Source organism: Cryptomeria japonica, chromosome 11 (assembly GCF_030272615.1).
Source record: "Cryptomeria japonica chromosome 11, Sugi_1.0, whole genome shotgun sequence".
Taxonomy (NCBI): Eukaryota; Viridiplantae; Streptophyta; class Pinopsida; order Cupressales; family Cupressaceae; genus Cryptomeria; species Cryptomeria japonica.
In genome coordinates, this window is record NC_081415.1 from 377,103,241 (window position 1) to 377,123,849 (window position 20,609).

The following is a 20,609-nucleotide window of genomic DNA, read 5'->3' on the forward strand; positions in this document are numbered from 1 at the left end:
GCTATGCAAGTGTAGACAGTGATGCTATGAAAAAGCTCTATGCTAATACCCGTATAACAACAATACTCTAATTCTTCCTCCTTTGCTTGAGGAGAAGGGTTCTATTTATAGAAGAAATGAGGAAATGAAGGGTTAAGATTGAGCAATCTTAACAAGGGTTAGTATTGAAAGATATTCAATCCATGTGAGACTTTCAACCCAATCCCAGTTTGACAAGTGTCACCATGAGGAGGCTTGAGAGGAGAGATAAGGAGCATTAAATGCTTGAGGGGACATGATGGTTATCCTAGTCAAAGAAATAAATGCTTTGAAGAGACACAAGGGTTACATGAGGGTTAAGTTAGGGGTCAAAGTCCTTAACCATGGGTGCAAGTGGAATTAACCATTAATGGTCATGTAAGAGCCATAAGTGGTTGGGAAGACTTTAGAGGTTAATTTGTTGAACACACAAAGCATTAATTGCTTTTCAAAGACTTTGGAGTCTTTGAGAAGTGACTCCAATTTGCTTAGGAATGTGACAATATTTAGGGGATGGATTAGGTTAATTAGGAAGGGTTTAGAAGAATCTAGAAGGGGTTTAGGCATGCAAGTGGCTTTTGTAGGAAAATGCAAGTGGGAGGAATTTTGGGATTTTCAATTAAAATAAAATCATTTATTTCAATTAAATGGTGTAATTTGCATTTGGGTAAATATTCAAATAAATATTAATTTATTTAAATGAGAAAAAGGAAGATAAAGCATTAAATGTTTGAAGACTTTAAGGGAAACCATTAAAGGTTTGAGAAGACTCTAGAAGGAAGCCATTAAATTTGAAGACTTTGAGGGAACCATTAAAGTCTTAAGAAGACTTTAAGGGAAACCATTAAGTTTGAAGACTTTAAGGGAAACCATTAAAGGTTTGAGAAGACTCTAGAAGGAAGCCATTAAGTTTGAAGACTTTAAGTGAAACCATTAAAGGTTTCAAGTGGGTGAGGATAAATAGGATTTTAAATAAATAATTTATTTAAAATAGTTGTGCAACTTGCATTTGTAGGAAAATGCAAGTGGGTGGAGGATAAAGGTGATTTAAATAAATGATTTATTTAAAATAGTTGTGCAACTTGCTTTTGTAGGAAAATACAAGTGGGTGGAGGATAAAGGTGATTTAAATAAATAATTTATTTAAAATAATTGTGCAACTTGCATTTGTAGGAAAATGCAAGTGGGTAGAGGATAAAGATGATTTAAATAAATGTTAATTTATTTAAATGTGAGAGGTGGGATTTTGGGGGATTTAAATAAATATTAATTTATTTAAATGTGAGAGAATATTTAATTAAATAAATATGATTAATTTATTTAATTAATGGTCTGAATTTGTTAAGTGAATTAAATCAAATAAATTGAATAATTTATTTAATTAATAGGAGAAGAGGGTTAAGATGAATTAATTTAATATATTAATTTAATTAATTATTAATTGATGGTTAAATAATCAAATAAATATTAAATATTCATTTAATTAAGTGGACAGATTTATGTGACTACAGAATCAATATTTACCTTAGCTACGTCAACAAAGTGGAAAATTTGTTTTCATGTATCTTATACACATCATGGAGTAGGAATAGGGGTCTTGTTTATAACTCCACAAGGGGATGTAATCCCAAAGTCTTATCGAGTCAACTTCCCCTACAGAAATAACATGATGTGAGTCTCTTATCACCAGCCTCCATACAATAATGCAATGGAAAATCAAAGACCTTCATGTGTGTGGAGATTCTCAGCTAGTCATAATCCAGGTCAACGATGAATTTTTAACCAAATATGATAATTTGTTGCCATACAAGCATAGTGTAGATTATTTTAAGCAACATTTTGATCACATCATTTTTTAACATCCCTTGTATTCAAAATAAGAGATCAGATGCAATGGCAACAATGGGATCTTTATTAGACATTTCAGGAAATGAAAAACATTTTGAGTTCTTAGAAGAGAAGATAATGGTCCTCAATTATGATGTTCCTTAGTTTTAATGTGTGTGTGTGTGATTGTTCACCCAAACTCATCATGGTACAAAGACATCTATTCTTACCTTCATGACCAATACTTGTATCTTGACCTATCTCGTAACCAACAATAAACCCTTATCCAACAAACCTCACATCACATCATCATATAAACCTTATACTGAAAAAAGTCTTGATGGAACACTCCTCTGATGTCTTGATTTGAAAGAATCACAAACAACTTTAAGGGAGGTACATGAAGGTATTGTAGCACTCACTCTAGTCATCCTGATTTGGCAAAAAAGATCATGGGTATTGGATATTATTGGCCAACCATAGAGAAAGATGTACATAGGTTTCTTCAAAAATGTTGGCAGAGTCAAATACATGGTGATCTCATTCATACGCAAGCATAGGATCTTCAATCCATAATTTCACCATGGCCTTTTTCCTGTTGGTATTATAGATGTGTTGCATTTAATGCCCCACCAGAAACCCTAAAGGAAAACAATACAACTAGGCAACTAAAAGGGCGTAATAATATTTTATTTTATTTTTTTAAAGATTAAGTGCATAATCATATCAATAGCATGTTTAATGACACAACGAAATTCTAACATATGATTTCCTAAGGGTTACCAATGAAGATTAATTCATAGATTATATTAACACCCCGGTTAATCCAATTGTTCAGCTAATTAGGAAAATTAAATGCTTAAGATAAAATCTACACATACAAAGTACTCCAATGCATTCATTTCCTATAGATCATATATACAAAAGATTTAAGCAGCTGAATTACCATACATTCCAATGATTCCCTTTTACAATATCTATAAATACATGGTCTCCAATAATACCACGGATTACAAAGTTACAATATCAAGGTTACATAAAAGTTTGATACAATGACCACAAGGTCTCAACTGAACAATGATCATGAACATGAGCTGGTACATCAACCACAGACCAAGAAACACCAGCGAAGCCCTTCCTCGCCTGAAGATACATTCTAGAACATACAATGGGAAGTGGCACTACCACCTGACCATGTGATCCCGAAATGGAACCACCCCATCATGCTAGGAGATAGTAGAAAACCCTCAAGCAAGCAAAGTAAGACAAGTATGAAAGAACTACAAGACTCTGCAAACATCCATGTGACTCAACTCACAAACACTAGTGACTTTAAGGAGAGAGTGTCATCGCATAGCTTAAGATGGTTACCATGGTACAGCCTCCATAGGTCCCGGCCCCCATTCTGGGTTATCCTGGTAACCTCTCCCGAACCTCCAGTTCCAACTAAGTCTCGTGCGAACCCTACCAATCCTTCTGTGAAGACAAGGTGGTAAGTTTGTCATTCCAAGCCTACTCGTAACATCATGAGCCCTGTACTAGCACTCACCTATGCATGAGGTACAATATCTTAATTAATATTTATCTCACCCATCCCAAATCAATTATTAGGTTATCACTTTTTAACTAACTTTCGACGAGTTATCCTGTCATCCACTTCGGGCACGGCCCCTGCTTGAAAGCCACTCTCTCATAGGACACTACAGGAAAGGTCTCTCTACGAGAACTCTATGGCAAAACAGACAGCCATACCTAATCCTGACAAACCACAGGTGAAGGATACACAATTCACTAACCCAAGATTGACCATTTGGACAAAACACACAATGGCTCACATCAATAAGGTTATACAACAACACCTGACCAAGGAGATATAATAACATAGGACAGAATGACAACTCAACTAGAATTGCAACGGAATTTAAACTTGACTACAAACACCATTTACACAAGATCCTAATACAAGCAATCTTTTCTTAAAACAGCCAAATGCATAAATAGCTTGCAATTTAAGATTTCTAGAAAATAAGAATTACAACTATATTAATACAAATAAATCAATTTAGTCATTTGTTGAGAAATGAGGTAAATGAACCAGGACACATGGGAATATAGAGAGCTTAGGCAATATAAACTTTGAATTTTAAACCATAAGAAATGGATTGCACGTTAATGATTTCCTTTCATTATTTCCAAAAGATTAATAATACATATTTAGTAACAACTAACATAAATACAATTGAGAATACAATCTTTTGAAAAATAGAAATATCATCTTTCCTATAAACACTATTTCCCCTATTTTATCTAATTGAAGACAATCTTTCATACTTTCTTATTCCAAATAATAACCATAATCGGAAGAAATTCGACCTCTTGTAAGCTTGGACTGGTTTGTAAGACTTCTGACACTCTTCCGCCAAATAGAACTATGCCTTGCTTGCAAATCTATCTCGAATCTATCCTACCACTCTATTATCAAACAATTCTCTTCTTTCTCTCTTCAATACTATAAAAGTATCTTCTCTAATCCCTCTTCTATTCTCTTCTTTTCTTTGTGAGTCTATCGTCTCTCCTTGCTTGTGAATGTCTCCTTCATCTTCCTATCTTCCATCTCTATTTATCCTATTTATTCCTACGATCTCTCCCCATTCAGAGGCTCGGTGATTGTCATTGATTTGGAGTCTATTACTTGAGTCTTTGTTTAACTCTTCTCTCATCTCCACGTCTAACAAAGATGGCCACTCCTAATACAAATTTTGTTGTTCTCATGCATGATTTATCTATGCATTAGTTTCCTATCGCTAACTATCCTAGAATCATGGCACCACATGCCTGTTATCTCATTACTTAATGCATTTATAGCCACCAATTTAGGTCTAATTCTAACGTGGATATACTAGTCGATTCCATTTAGACATGGAATAAAGAGTTATCTACAGTTTATGGTGGACTTCTTCTCTCATTCACCATGGATACTATAGCATATTACTCGCTCCATGTGTTTGTCATTAGCGAGTTCCTTGTTTAAGCTACCAGGTCTAAGCCATGGTCTCCACGTTGAAACCTCTAAATTCTGCATTAAACCACTGGTCTTTACCTACGTGCTAGTCTATTGTCACCCTATCGACTCCTAGCTAAATTGCAACATAGTCACTATCCTTAGGTCTGAGTTAACCGATAGTCTTTGTCTGGTCGGCCACCCTAACTGCCATGCGACATAGTCGCTATCCTATGACAACTAAAACCCACCACCTTTCTTGATAAAAAAATGAATAATTGACTATATTATAAGTTGCAGGATAAGTATTAAACTTAAACGTTTAAAGAAATAATATAATATCATATTTTACATAATGTGAATATTCATAAGAACATTTTATGAATAATCATGTTTGTAGCATAAGACGATGATCGCATAAACTTAATTTAATTATTCTCCTCAAAATATATACGTATTTATGTGTGTTTGATAAAATCAAAGTTATTAACTACCATGTATATCTAACTTGCATCAATATAAAAACAAAACGATCATTAAAATTGAATCATTCAACTTATAAATAATCATATTAGAAATAATCAATATAATTAAACATGAGCCATATTTACCTACTATATACATGTATATGATCGAGTCCTAGTATATATACATAAAATACGTACAAATATGGTTTAATTTCGAAAACCAAACATTAATTTAATAATTTCTTTTAATTAATTAAATTTATAATCTCAATGCATAAAATACATAATTCCCCAAATATACCAATAATGAGATAACCTCATAAACTCAATCAATTAATCAAAACCACTAAACACACAAACTAAGCAAACCTCAAGCAAATACTCATAAAAGATCAAACAACAAGATATGAAGGCTGAACAAACTGACAAGACGACCAACTGACGACACTCACATGAGTGTAACTATTTAAAATAGGGTCAACTACTATCTCCTCCACTTCCATCAAAAAATATAAGGCACGCTCAGACCTGTGAAGCCAGGTGGAGATGATACCCCGTACCTACCCGATACTTGTACCTGCAATATCCTGCATCACCAAACCACACATGCATATATACAATATAGAAACATAGCATACACACCGATGAAGGAGAATCACAACATTCCTTTTCTCACCAAAATGAGTGAAGGATAATCATCCCCTTGCATCCAATACACTTGCAGACACAAAACATATAATTCCACATTGCATAGATAAAGTAAAGTGTCAGTACATAGCAATAATCCATAAAATTCCATAAATCACAAGTACTGAAATACTATAAATAAATTGAGCATCTCATATCTAGATAAAGCATGAAATAATGTCATATAAGTCTGAATAACAAATCATGGTAATGTATCCACTGAAAACAACCAATAAAATATGAGTCCAATGAGTTCAAACGAGTAGGGGTACTACATTCTCCCCCCCAAAACTAGGCTTACTCCTGGAAGCCTAAAACAAATAATAATACAGCTCTCTCATCTTAGCTGCATCCTCCCAAGTCGTCGAGGTCTCATCATTTGGGTCTCATAGGACCCTTACCTAGTCGATAGTGCGACCCCTGAGGATCAAATCCCGATGCTAAAGAATGCGCACGGGCTCCATCGAAAGCCTCCCATCCTCAACCTATAAAGAGTTCCAATCAAGAACATGTGTCACATCAGGATGATAAGGTCGAAGAACTAAAACATGAAAGACATCATGGATGTGGAATAGACTCAGTGGCAAGGCAAGACGGTAGGCAATAGGTCCTATCCACTCAAGGATCTCCAAAGGGCCAACAAACCGAGGCGCCAACTTAGAACCCTTTCCATAGCGGATTGGACTCTTCCGCTGACACACTCTCAAAAACACACGGTCACCAACAATAAACTGACGATCTATCCTATGAGCATCTGCATACTTCTTCTACCTATCCTATGCAGCTACCAAATGCTCACGAATCCGCTCAACCTGTTGCTCCATCTCCCGAAGAATATCCGGTCCTATAAGCACCCTGTCCTCTAGCCGATCCCAACTAAAAAGAGTGCAGCAAGGATGACCATATAATGCTTGAAAGGGGGACATACCTATGGAGCTATGATATTCATTATTATAAGAAAACTCCACTAGATAGATATAATCCTCCCAACGCGACTGCTAGTCCATAACATACATGTGAAGCATGCCCTTCAAAACCTGATTCACTCTCTATATCTGACCATCTGTCTCTAGGTGATAAGCTGAATGAAAGTTCAACTGAGTCCCCAAAGCATGCTAAAGTGAGGTCCATAATGTTGAGATAAAGACAGGATATCTATCAGAGATGATCCACCTCAGAATCCTATGCAATCTCACTACATCTTCCAAGAAGACTCGTGCCACCACTGCTACTGTATAGGAAGCTCGAATAGGAACAATATGAGCAACCTTAGTCAATCTATCAACTATGACCATGATGGCATCATGATGACACAAAGAGACAAGCAAACCAACAATGAAATCCATGGAAATGATATCCCATTTCCAATCCGGTATCAAATTAGGTTGTAAAAGCCCTATCGGGTGCTGATGCTTGCCTTCACTCATTGGCACTCTAAACACTTCGACACAAAATCAGCAATGTCTCATTTCATGCCAGCCCAATGATAAATCTGTCTAAGATCTATGTGCATCTTGTTTACACCTGGATGTGCCGAATAAGGTGCATGATGGGCCTCAGTCATGATCAAGACGTGAAGACCCTCCAAAGAAGGTACATAGATCTGTTCATGGTTACGAAGAAGTCCATCTGCCTCAAGATTATATCCAGAAAATCTACCCTCTAAAGGCCTTCCAGACTCTATCATGGCTCTAACATCCTGATACCAAGTATCCTGAGGAAGAACTCTGAGAATCCTCTCTCTGAAGTCTACTCCATGGGACAATGTCAAAAATTCATGTCGCCTATGACTCAAAGCATCTGCCACTACGTTCTCTTTCCCCTGAATATAATGAACCTCAAAATCATACTCGCAAAGGAATTCCATCCATCTCCACTATCGAGCATTCAAGTTCGACTGCGTGAAAATATACTGTAGACTGCGGTGATCACTATGCAGTTCAAACCGACGCCCTAACAGAAAATGTTGCCATCTAACCAAAGCATGAACTATGGCTGCCAACTCTAAATCGTGAACTGGATAGTTCAACTCGTGGTTCTTGAGTTTACGAGACTCATAAGCAACCACACGTCCATCTTGCATAAGCATTGCACCTATACCTTCCAAAGAGGCATCTGTGCATACCATAAAATCTCTAAATGGATCAGAAACCACCAAAGTCGGAGCACTAACAAGGAGTTCCTTCAAGGTACGAAAAGATGACTCACACTATTCTGACCAAACAAACTTCTTCCCTTTCCTCTAAAGAGAAGTGATCGGGTGTCATATCCGGGAAAAGCCCTGAACAAAGCGACGGTAATATCTGGCCAAACCCATAAAACTCCAATCTTCTAAAACATTGGTCGGCGCTGGCCAATTAACAATGGCTTGGATCTTTGAAGGATCCATGGATACACCTTCTCCTGAAACTATATGACCAAGATAGTTCACCTCAGACTGGAAAAAGTCACACTTTGCGAAATTAGCATAAAGCTAATTCTCCCTCAAGCACTGCAATACCTGATGTAAGTGACCTTCATGTTCTTCCATAGTTCCAGAATAAATCAATATGTCATCCAAGAACACAAGGACAAAATGATCAAGGTAGGTACGAAAAACCCCATTCATGAGGCTCATAAAAACTAAAGGTGCATTCGTCAACCCAAATGGCACCACTGTGAACTCATAGTGACCATAACGAGTACGAAACGTTGTCTTATAAATATCTGCATCTTGAATGGACAACTGATGATATCCAGATTTTAGGTCAATCTTAGAGAACACCTTGGCTCCCTTTACCTGATCAAAAAGATCATCTATACGAGGCAATGGATATCAATTCTGGATGGTTACCTTATTCAACTATTGGTAATCAATGCATAACCAAAGAGAACCATCCTTCTTCTTAACAAAGATAACAGGCGCACTCCAAGGAGAAACACTACGACGAATGAATCCCTTGGCCAACAATTCCTCTAGTTGCAACTTCAACTCACTCAACTCTTGAGTAGTCATCCGATATGGAGCTCTCAAAATAGGTTCTGCACCAGGAACCAAATCAATCTAAAAGTCTATGTCTCACTTCGGAGGCATACCAGGAATATCCAACGGAAACACATCAGCATACTCTCAAAGAATAGGGTGACTATCAAGAGCGATTTCTCAACTCTCTGACTCATCCACATTCTCAAGAGTAAGTGAAAAAAAATGACACCCTCTACGCATGCACCACTTAAGTTGCATAACGGAGATCATACGTAAGGATATTGGTCTTTGAACTCCAACAATCTCCACTTCCTTACCAAGGTTATCTAGACACTCCACTGACTTCTTACGACAATCTACGTGAGCACTGTGAGAAGATAGCCAATCCATCCCCAACACAACTCCATAAGAACCCAAAGGAATGACTCGAAGGTCAATTGAAGTAACTATGGTTCCTAGATTAAACTCACAACTGGGAACAAAGGCATCTACAGAAACACGGACACCTGTAGCCAACTCTACTTGCCACCTATCCACCTACTTAGTAGACACGAGTTCGCACCGTTTCACAATAGACAAAGAAATGAAGGAATCTGAAGCACTGTAATCAAAAAGTACAGAGATAGGGATTCCACACAACATACCTACTACCACCATAACTATACCCTGATGATCATCTTGGCAGTTATCCACCACTATAAACACTCTATGGGATCTCCCTGCATCTCCCACTGTAGGCTCTTATGTTGCTAGCCTCTAACTGCCTATGTTGTGGAAATACTGAGGGCACCACGTAGCTCTGTGACCAAACTTCCCACAAGAGAAGCAAGCTCCTCTATTACCTGTCGATCCACTAGACTGCTGAAAACTTCCTTGGCTAGGGGCATGAGATGCACTTTGTGAGGACTGCCCTATAGGGTCCTGTCTGCCCCTCTGCCAGTTGTTCTTCTTCTTATACTAAGCATTTCCACCCTTCTGGAACTATTTCAGTTTTGACGGTTGTTGTTGTTGTCGTCCACCCTGAGCGGGTGCCTGAGGAGTCCTAAACAGTGCAGTTGACTAAGACTGATTCCCATGAACTCTATTCCCACTGGAAGGTGCACTCCCTATCTGCACACACGTCTGACCACCAAGTGCATGGCTAAGGTTCAGCTCTACCAATCTAGCCTTTGCCATGGCTATCTCCACTAAAGTTGGCTCAAACACCCTAACACCTCCACTGATGCGATCATTCAAACTCCTCAGGAAGTGTTGTACAAGCATAGCCTCATCATTGCCAATCCCAGCATACTGCTTGAGCTTATAGAACATGTGCTCATACTAGTCTATTGTCATACCATACTGACGTAGAGCATGGAACTCATCTTCCTGAGTCTACCTCCACTGGGGTGAGAGAAACTATGCCTTGAATCTCTCCAGAAATAGCTCCCATGTCATGGTGTTAATGCACATGTCGATCTTCTCCTCCTATAGTCTCCACCAGATCAAAACAAAATTTTTGAGATGCATAATAGCACATCTCACCTTGGTGTTGCTACTGTATGGGAACATAGCAAAACATCGATCCAGACCGATAACCCAAGTCTCTGCCTTGAGACCGGTACCCATACCATCAAAGAAAGGAGGGTTGGACCTCATCAAGTCCTTTATGTGACCCAAGGAAGCTAGAGCTCCATTAACTTCAATCTCCCTCCTTCTGGGTGATCTCTCTCTCTCTTCTGGAACTGGCTGATAAACCTTAGGCCTGGGGCCTAACCTAGCAAGAACCTCTTGAAACATCTATCTCAGCTCTTCCCTTTTGGGAACCTATTCTTCTGCATGTTATGAACCTGATGAATAGACTGTTCCAGCTCAACACTCACATGAGTAGGTCATGGTGAAGGACTGTGATGATCAGAACCATGACCTCATCCTCCACCTCTACCTCCACCTCTGCCTCTATTGTGACCACCTGTATGGCTACCTCCCCTAGCTCTCCTAGCCATGACCTAGCACTACAAAAGAGAAAACAGTTCAGATCTATGGCAAGGATAAACAAGGGAAACACAAACATTAAGACCTAAGCAAAAAGGTCAAGTTGAATAGGCACACTACAAACCCAGAGTACCCAGTGTTGAAACTTATGCTCCAATACCAAATGTAATGCCCCACCAGAAACCCTAAAGGAAAACAATACAACTAGGCAACTAAAAGGGCGTAATAATATTTTTTATTTTTTTTTAAAGATTAAGTGCATAATCATATCAATAGCACATTTAACGACACAACGGAAGTCTAACGTATGATTTTCTAAGGGTTACCAATGAAGATTAATTCATAGATTATATTAACACCTCGATTAATCCAATTGTTCAGCTAATTAACATGCATTCCAATGATTCCCTTTTACAATATCCATAAATACATGGTCTCCAATAATACCACAGATTACAAAGTTACAATATCAAGGTTACATAAAAGTTTGATACAATGACCACAAGGTCTCAACTGAACAATGATCACGAACATGAACTGGTACATGAACCACGAACCAAGAAACACCAGCGAAGCCCTTCCTCGCCTGAAGATACATTCTAGAACATCCGATGGGAAGTGGCACTACCACCCGACCATGTGATCCCGAAATGGAACCACCCCACTGTGCTAGGAGATAGTAGAAAACCCTCAAGCAAGAAAAGTAAGACAAGTACAAAAGAACTACAAGACTCCGCAAACATCCATGTGACTCAACTCACAAACACTGGTGACTCTAAGGAGAGAGAGTCATCACATAGATTAAGATGGATACCATGGTGCAGCCTCCATAGGTCCCGGTCCCCATTCTGGGTTATCCTAGTAACCTCTCTCGAACCTCTAGTTCCAACTAAGTCTCATGCAGACCCTACCAATCCTTCCGTGAAGACAAGGTGGTAAGTTTGTCATTCTAGGCCTACTCGTAACATTATGATCCCTATACTAGCAGTCACCTATGCACGAGGTATATTATCTTAATTAATATTTATCTCACCCATCCCAAATCAATTATTAGGTTATCACTTTTTAACTGACTTTCGACGGGTTATCCTGTCATCCACTTCGAGCACGGCCCCCGCTCGAAAGCCACTCTCTCTCATAGGACACTACAAGAAAGGTCTCTCTACGAGAACTCTATGGCAAAACAGATAGCCATACCTAATCCTGACAAACCACAGATGAAGGATACACAATTCACTAACCCAAGATTGACCATTTGGACAAAACACACAATGGCTCACATCAATAAGGTTATACAACAACACCTGACCAAGGAAATATAATAACATAGGATAGAATGATAACTCAACCAGAATTGCAACGGAATTTAAACTTGACTACAAACACCATTTACACAAGATCCTAATACAGGCAATCTTTTCTTAAAATAGCCAAATGCATAAATAGCTTGCAATTTAAGATTTCCAGAAAATAGGAATTACAACTATATTAATACAAATAAATCAATGTTGTCATTTGTTGAGAAATGAGGTAAATGAACCAGGACACATGGAAATATAGAGATCTTAGGCGATATAAACTTTGAATTTTAAACCATAAGAACTGGATTGCATGTTAATGATTTCCTTTCATTATTTCCAAAAGATTAATAATACATATTTAGTAACAACTAACATAAATACAATTGAGAATACAATTATTTAAAAAATAGAAATATCATCTTTCCTATAAACACTATTTCCCCTATTTTATCTAATTGAAGACAATCTTTCGTACTTTCTTATTCCAAATAATAACCATAATCAAAAGAAATCTGACCTCTTGTAAGCTTGGACTGGTTTGTAAGACTTTTGACGCTCTTCTGCCAAATAGAACTAGGCCTTTCTTGCAAATCTATCTTGAATCTATCCTACCACTCTATTATCAAACAATTCTCTTATCTCTCTCTTTGATACTATAAAAGTATCTTCTCTAATCCCTCTTCTATTCTCTTTGTTTCTTCGTGAGTCTATCATCTCTCCTTGCTTGTGAATGTCTCCCTCATCTTCCTATCTTCCATCTCTATTTATCCTATTTTTTCCTACGATCTCTCACCATTCAAAGGCTCAGTGATTATCATTGATTTGGAGTCTATTACTTGAGTCTTTGTTTAACTCTTCTCTCATCTCCACGCCTAACAGAGATGGCCATTCCTAATACAAATTTTGTTGTTCTCATGCATGATTTATCTATGCATTAGTTTCCTATCGCTGACTACCTAGAATCATGGCACCACGTGCCTATTATCTCATTACTTACTGCAGTTATAGCCACCGATTTAAGTCTAATTCTAACATGGATATATTAGTCGATTCCATTTCTACGTGGAATAAAGAGTTATCTGCAGTTTATGGTGTACTTCTTCTCTCATTCACCGTGGATACTATAGTAGATTACTCGCTCCATGGAGAGGTTGGCAAAGTGAAAGGTAATCACAAACACTTAAGTGTTTGTCTTTAGCGAGTTCCTTGTTTAACCTTTCAGGTCTAAGCTATGGTCTCCACGTTTAAACCTCTAAATTCTGCATTAAACCATTGGTCTTTGCCTACGTGTTAGTCTATTGCCACCCTATCGACTCCTAGCTAAATTGTGACGTAGTCGCTATCCTTAGGTCTGAGTTAACCGATAGTCTTTGTCTGGTTGGCCACCCTAACTGCCATGCGACATAGTCGCTATCCTATGGCAACTAAAACCCACCACCTTTCTTGATAAAAAAAAGAATAATCAACTATATTATAAGTTGCAAGATAAGTATTAAACTTAAACGTTTAAAGAAATAATATAATATCATAATTTATATAATGCAAATATTCATAAATACATTTTATTAATAATCATGTTTGTAGCATAAGACGATGATCGCAAAACTTAATTTACTTATTCTCCTCAAAATATATACGTATTTATGTGTGTTTGATAAATTCAAAGTTATTAACTACCATGAGAATCGCAATGTTCCTTGTCTCACCGAAATGAGTGAAGGATAATTGTCCCCTTGCATCCAATACACTCGCAGACACACAACATATAATTCCACATTGCATAGATAAAGTAAAGTGTCAATACATAGCAATAATCCATAAAATGCCATAAATCACAAGTACTGAAATACTGTAAATAAATTATGCATCTCATATCCAAATAAAGCATGAAATAATGTCATATAAGTCTGAATAACAAATCATGGTAATGTATCCAATAAAAACAACCAATAAAATATGAGTCCAATGAGTTCAAATGAGTAGGGGTACTACATTGCATTGGTTTTGTCATTGATGTCAACACTTATCCTTCTGGAGATCTTTGGTTATGTTGAATTGGCACATTATGTTCACAGGCAAGTTCAGTGACTTATGCACAGTCACTGATATATCACTCACCGACAGGTTATATTTTTCATCGGCAGTGAGGATGACTTGTTATCATCTGTAGATCACTTGGTTATATGTCAAAGACATGTTTTGGACACTTGGTTATTATAATTGGTTCTATGAATTGGTTGTATGTTCTGGTATTTGTATTGCTTTGGCATTTGATGTCAAAGGGGGATAGATATCTATAGAAAAACATTATCCTTTGGGGAGAGATTATTCATTGGGGGAGATATATATACTCTCTGCATTTTGATTTATGGTATTGATCTATTCTAGAGATCGTTGGTTTCTGGTTTTTGGCATTTAGATGTTTTTCCATCTTGTGTTGCCATCAATGCCAAAGGGGGAGATTGTTGGTATTATGGATGTGTAGCATTGGTTTTGTCATTGATGTCAACACTTATCCTTTTGGAGATTTTTGGTTATGTTGAACCAGCACATTATGTTCACCGGCAAGTTCAGTGACTTATGCACAGTCATCGGTATATCACTCATCGGCAAGTTATATTGTTCACTGGCACTGAGGATGACTTGTTATCATCTAGAGATCACTTGGTTATGTCGAAGACATGGTTTGGACACTCGGTTTTGGAATTTTCTTTATTGGTCTAAATCGGGTTGACATATTTGTTGTTACCGACAAATTGGTCAAAGTTGTGGACCGGCATGCATTATCTATTCCAGATCAGCACGACACATTATGGAGATGATTAATTAATTGGATATTGTTGTAATTGTTTTGAGCCGACATGATGCATCACATCTTGACTTATTTGTAATTAATTTAATTGCAATATTCTTAGTAAGTCGGCCTACACATTTGGTCTTAGGTCTTGATATATATGTAAGATCTCATTTGTGAGATAATGTAATAGGAATAGATGGTATATGGTTATGGTATTGTAACATGGTATGTGCGAATATTGAACATCATATGAGCAGACCATAGAGAAGGTTCAAGGAAGGTTTGAAGGTGATTATCAGAGCTTAACCGGTACTGAATCCAGCATTGGAGACGCTACTTTGAGAAGTACATTATCATTGGATTTAATCATCCAATTGTAGTCAGTGTAACTCCTATTTTTTGATTGAGCAGTGAGCTCTAGGCGGTTGGCCTTTCTGCATGTGCAGACGCCATTTGTATACACATACTATCTGCACTAGTATCATCTGATTGTGGGTAAGGTTTCCCACCATGGTTTTTCCCCTTACAGGGTTTCCATGTACAAATCTTTGTGTTATGTGTTTTGGATGTCGTTTCTCTTTCTGTTCTATGCATTGAGTTTCATCGGTATTAATATTTACTGCTAATCTGTCTACTGAAATTAAGTTAGGTTTACCAATATTTAGTATCAAGTTTGATTAAGTTATATTTGGGTTGAAATTAATTGACAACTGATTTACCCCCCCCCCCCCCCTCTCAGTTGCCTTCAGGTCCTAACATTTCCTAGTGGGGACTTACCTCATGGGAAAGATCAACCATACCTCCTCAAATGAGTATAAATTTATACTTATAGCCACTAAGTACTTCACTTAGTGGATGGAAGAAATTCCACTTACCTATATAACTAGCAAACAAATAGCTAAATTCCTTCTTAGCTATATCATATGTTGGTATGGTGTCCCATAATCCATTGTCATAGATAACAGACTCCCATTTAAAAAACAAGATGTTTGTGAACCTTGTGACCAATTCTATATCCAACATCACTTTACAACTCCCTATTCCCCAAAGCAATGTTCAAGAAGAGGAAAACCAACAAGACTATCCTAAAAATACTTAAAAAGGTTGCCAATGATATTGGTTGTGCTTAGCATCTGCAACTAAATCCTACCTTATGTTATTATTGAACTTATGTCCACCCCCCCCCCCCCCATAGGTGTTACTCCCTACTCCCTTATACATGGATTGGAGTCCATTATCTCCATTAAAGTTAGGTTACCATCACTATGTTATTATGCCGAAAGAAGAATATCAGGTTGTCATACTACATGAGATACAAATGCTTGATGAAAAGAGAAAAAATGCCCTTAACCGCCTACAAGCATATCAAAATTGCCTAAGGAGAAGCTACAACAAGAAGGTAAGAGTTTTATTCTTCAAAATTGGAGACCTAGTCCTACAAGTATATCAAAGGAATCTTGCAGAGAGAGAAAGACCAACAAAATTTGAGCCAAATTGATTGGGACCCTATGTTATTACAGGAGCCTTTGGAAATGGTGCATACCAATTATCTATAAAAGAGAGTGATCCATTACCTAGCCTAATCAATAGCATGCCCCTAAATAAGCACCACACCTAGTGCTTTGAAGATCCCAGCATTTGAATCATTCAAAAATAGAAAAACAAAAAAATCAAGAAAATAGACACCTTGATGAAAACCTAGAAAATAAGCATCTTGTGTGACTACCTCAAAAAAAAAATCAAAAACTTAAAGAGAAATAATTCATCCTATAGTAAAAACCTGATAAACAAGAGCTTTGGCTAAGTACCATGGTGAAAACCCCGAATATAGGTGCCATGAGTAGGGATTATAGCTCCACTATCTATTAGTGACTCATCTAGTAAAAATTATCTGCCTCCCTTCATTACACCAATAAAACATAATTGGATACCTTTCATGGCTTGAGATGCATTTGATGATAGATTATGTTGTCCTTACTGTGTCAACCCCATTTCATACCAATGCATCATGAGTATCCTAATCCTAAGTGGGGGCAAATCCTTAATCATTACTTTAAAAAATCCATTAAAAAATCCATAAAAACCAAATATGATCCTAAAAAGTCAAAAAAAATATAAAAAGTCTTGAAAAAATCCCTAAAAAATTATCGTACCATCCTAAAATTGCACTCGTGTACACCTTTGACCACATTTAGATCCCCACATAAGTGTTTTCACCCCTAGGCCTGACTCAGACCTAATTATGCTCATATCACTCAAGTATAACTATATTTTTGACTTATTACATCAATATGGAACCTTATCCTAACCCTAAATTGGGGTAGGACCATAGCGTCATTCCCTCATCCTAGTTAGGACTAGAGCGCCATGCCCTCATCCTAGTTAGAACCAGGGCACCACACTTTGGTCCTCCCTAATTGGGCCCTATATTAAATCCTTTTTTTTTATTTCAATTTTGAGTGGGATTCCTAGTTTTGTCTCAGCTCAAGTTAGAAAATTAGCAAGTTTTTTGATAGGAAAGTATAAAAGGAAGTTTTCCCCTCTCATTTGACATCTAAGGCATAACTAAGCATACATGACATCAAACATTCAAGCATTCAAATAATTGAGCAAGTAATCAGTCTTCCTTAAAGCTTAGGAGTAGCAACAAAGTCAAGATTCAAGCATTGAAGTGGATATTTACATCTTATTTTCTCAAAGACTTCATGAAACCCTAATCCCATGTGGAGACAAACAAAGCTTCACAAAGAGGTATATCATTTGGTTTTCAGTCATTATGCAACATCTCCCTCAAAAGGAGAATCTTCAGTTACAACAATTAAATGCTCATCTATCTCTAATTCATGGTTAATTTGAAAAGTAGGGTTTGAATTAGGCAAGCCCCTTATTCCCAACCTATTTCCCTTTCTTTCTATGTGCAAGAAATAGGTACGGAGTTATGATATTTAGGAATGAGATTATTTGCAAAAATGAATCAAACCCCTTTTGGTGTGTGAGAATTTCAAAGGATGAGAGCGATGAGCATTCAAGTCCCAACATTTTTGGAGATTTTTCAGGGATCAGATCTGAATCTACTTATACTTCTTATCTCCAGGTGTGTGTCTCAAACCTGCATCTATAGCTCACTGTTTCCACATTTTTACCTTCATTTTTTGGCACTTTTCCCTAATTTCAGCAATTCAACTCACAAAAGAGGGTAAACAAATCAACTCCCTTGAAATCAAATCAAAATTTAGTCCTTATCTTTTTGGTTTGTGATTGAATCTATTGGTTTCCACCCCTCTTTTGAATGTAATGGTAAATTGGTGGTTTTCATACATTTATTGGGGGAAACCCTAATTTTTCACACATTACATTTTGGTGAACCCGACTCCTTACACCTTTACTTCTGATTTATTTTCTCAGATCTGAGTGTGCATGCAATTTAAAATTCAAATTTTCACTTACAAGTTTAATTTCCAATCAAATTTCAAAAATTTAGAAATTAATTTAAAAAACCCTAATTTTTAAATCTAAAATTGAGCTTGTGGGTTGTCTAGATTTTGGATTAATTGTTTCAGATCTGATTGTGAATGTAATTAGAATTCAAAAGTGTAATATTAAGATCCAATTTCAAATTAATTTTAAAAAATTTAAGAGGTTATTTTCATAAAACCCTTTTTTTTTTTTTTTAAATTGAATTTATTAGTGGGTTGCATTTTTTTTATGAATTTCAAAATCACAAATAAATTTGCTTAATTAATTGATCAGTCATTTTTACCCAAATTTTGCATTGTTTAATTAGTTTTAAATTCAAATTTCAAATCTCAAAATTCAAATTTCCAATTTCTCTCCTTGGTGCATGAGTCTATTAGTCCAACCTATAATATCCCTATGAGAAGGAGTTGTAGAATTAAGGCTTCACAAGGTTTGATTACTGAGGAGATAGAGCCTAATTTGGATAACTTATTCCATGAGGATGTTAGTGGTTCTTCCAATCCTACAAATGACCCCATTTATCCTCATTATTTCCTTAATACTCATGATGTGGATGAATCACTAACTAGGGTTTATGTTGACCAATTGGTGAAGATTGAAAATCAATTTGAAAATCTTCAACAATGGATGAGTCAACAATACCCGAAAAGTGAAGCTCTACCATTGATTGTAGGATTAAAAAGAATGGTTCAAAGTGATAAACTTGGTGTTGATGTGTTGTGTGGTATTACTCATATTGTCGATACTAATATTATGCCCATGAAGAGTTGTGCTAAAGTCCTTAGTTATACACAACCTCCTAGTCAAGTTAATCATTCCATTCCTATGACTAGTGTTCCCACCTTTACATCCAACATCGTGGTTACCTCTACACAAAATTTCATACCTATACATTTTAGTCAAGGGGAAAATCCTCTAATCATAATTCATTCATCCCTCCTCCTATGAGTCTTCCATTTGTTACCCAATCATCTCCCATACCTACCTGTCATAGTGTCCCACCACCTTATTCTCAATCTCCTTCTTCATTCAACAATGTTACCCCTTCTCAATCTAATATGTCCAATTTCAATCCATCCACTAAATCAACCATCGATAATCTAGCCTAAGCAATGTCTTCCTTACAACAACAAATAGCTTCCATGAATCAATCTAAGTATAATGTGCCCACATTTGATTTAGCAAGCCCATTATCCAATGACATTGTTTATTTTATCCCTCCTAAACATGTATAAGTCCCTCAATTGGAGCTTGATAATGGAAAATGTGATCCCTTGACTCATGTTAAAACATTTCAAACTTTGTGTAGTGACTTTGCTCATAACCAAATATTGTTGGCTAAATTGTTTACTAGAACACTTAGGGATAAAGCTTTGCAATGGTATTGTTCTTTGCCTCCTTATTCTATTACTTCATTTCAACAATTTTCTAATGCTTTCATTCAACAATTTCATAATAATATTGGTCCTAAAATTACTTTGACTGATTTGATGCATTGCAAGCAAGGTGTTAAAGAAAAAGTGACTGATTTTATTGGTAGATATAAACATCTGTATTCACAAATTATTTTTCTTGTGCCTAATAAAGATATTCAAAGAATTTTCATTTCTAATTTACATAAAGACATTAGAGACAAACTTCTCTTTTCTAAGTTTACTTCCTTCATGAGAGTACTTGACAATTATCACCTTACCGTGAGTCAATTGGAACAATCATCTTCAATGGCTTCAAATGATAAAAGTGAAAGTGCTCAACAACCTCTTGCAAAGTTCAAACTGAATAAGGGATTCATCAAGTTCAATAACAACAACAACACTCAAGTACCAGCTGGAACAACAGGTGTGCCTCCTTTGTCCAAATACTTTAGAAAATAATTCACACCTCTTAATAAATCTTTGCATAGTATTATTTCACAATTCTTCCAAAGGAATGTGTTGAAGCTTCCCCCTATTAAACCAATTGACACAACTAAGCCTTTGTCACCTGCCTTAAATTCCAATTCTTTCTACCAATACCATCGTCAACCTAGACATGAAACTAAAAAGTATTATTCCTTAAGGAGTAAGATTCAAGACTTGATTGATAATAATACCAT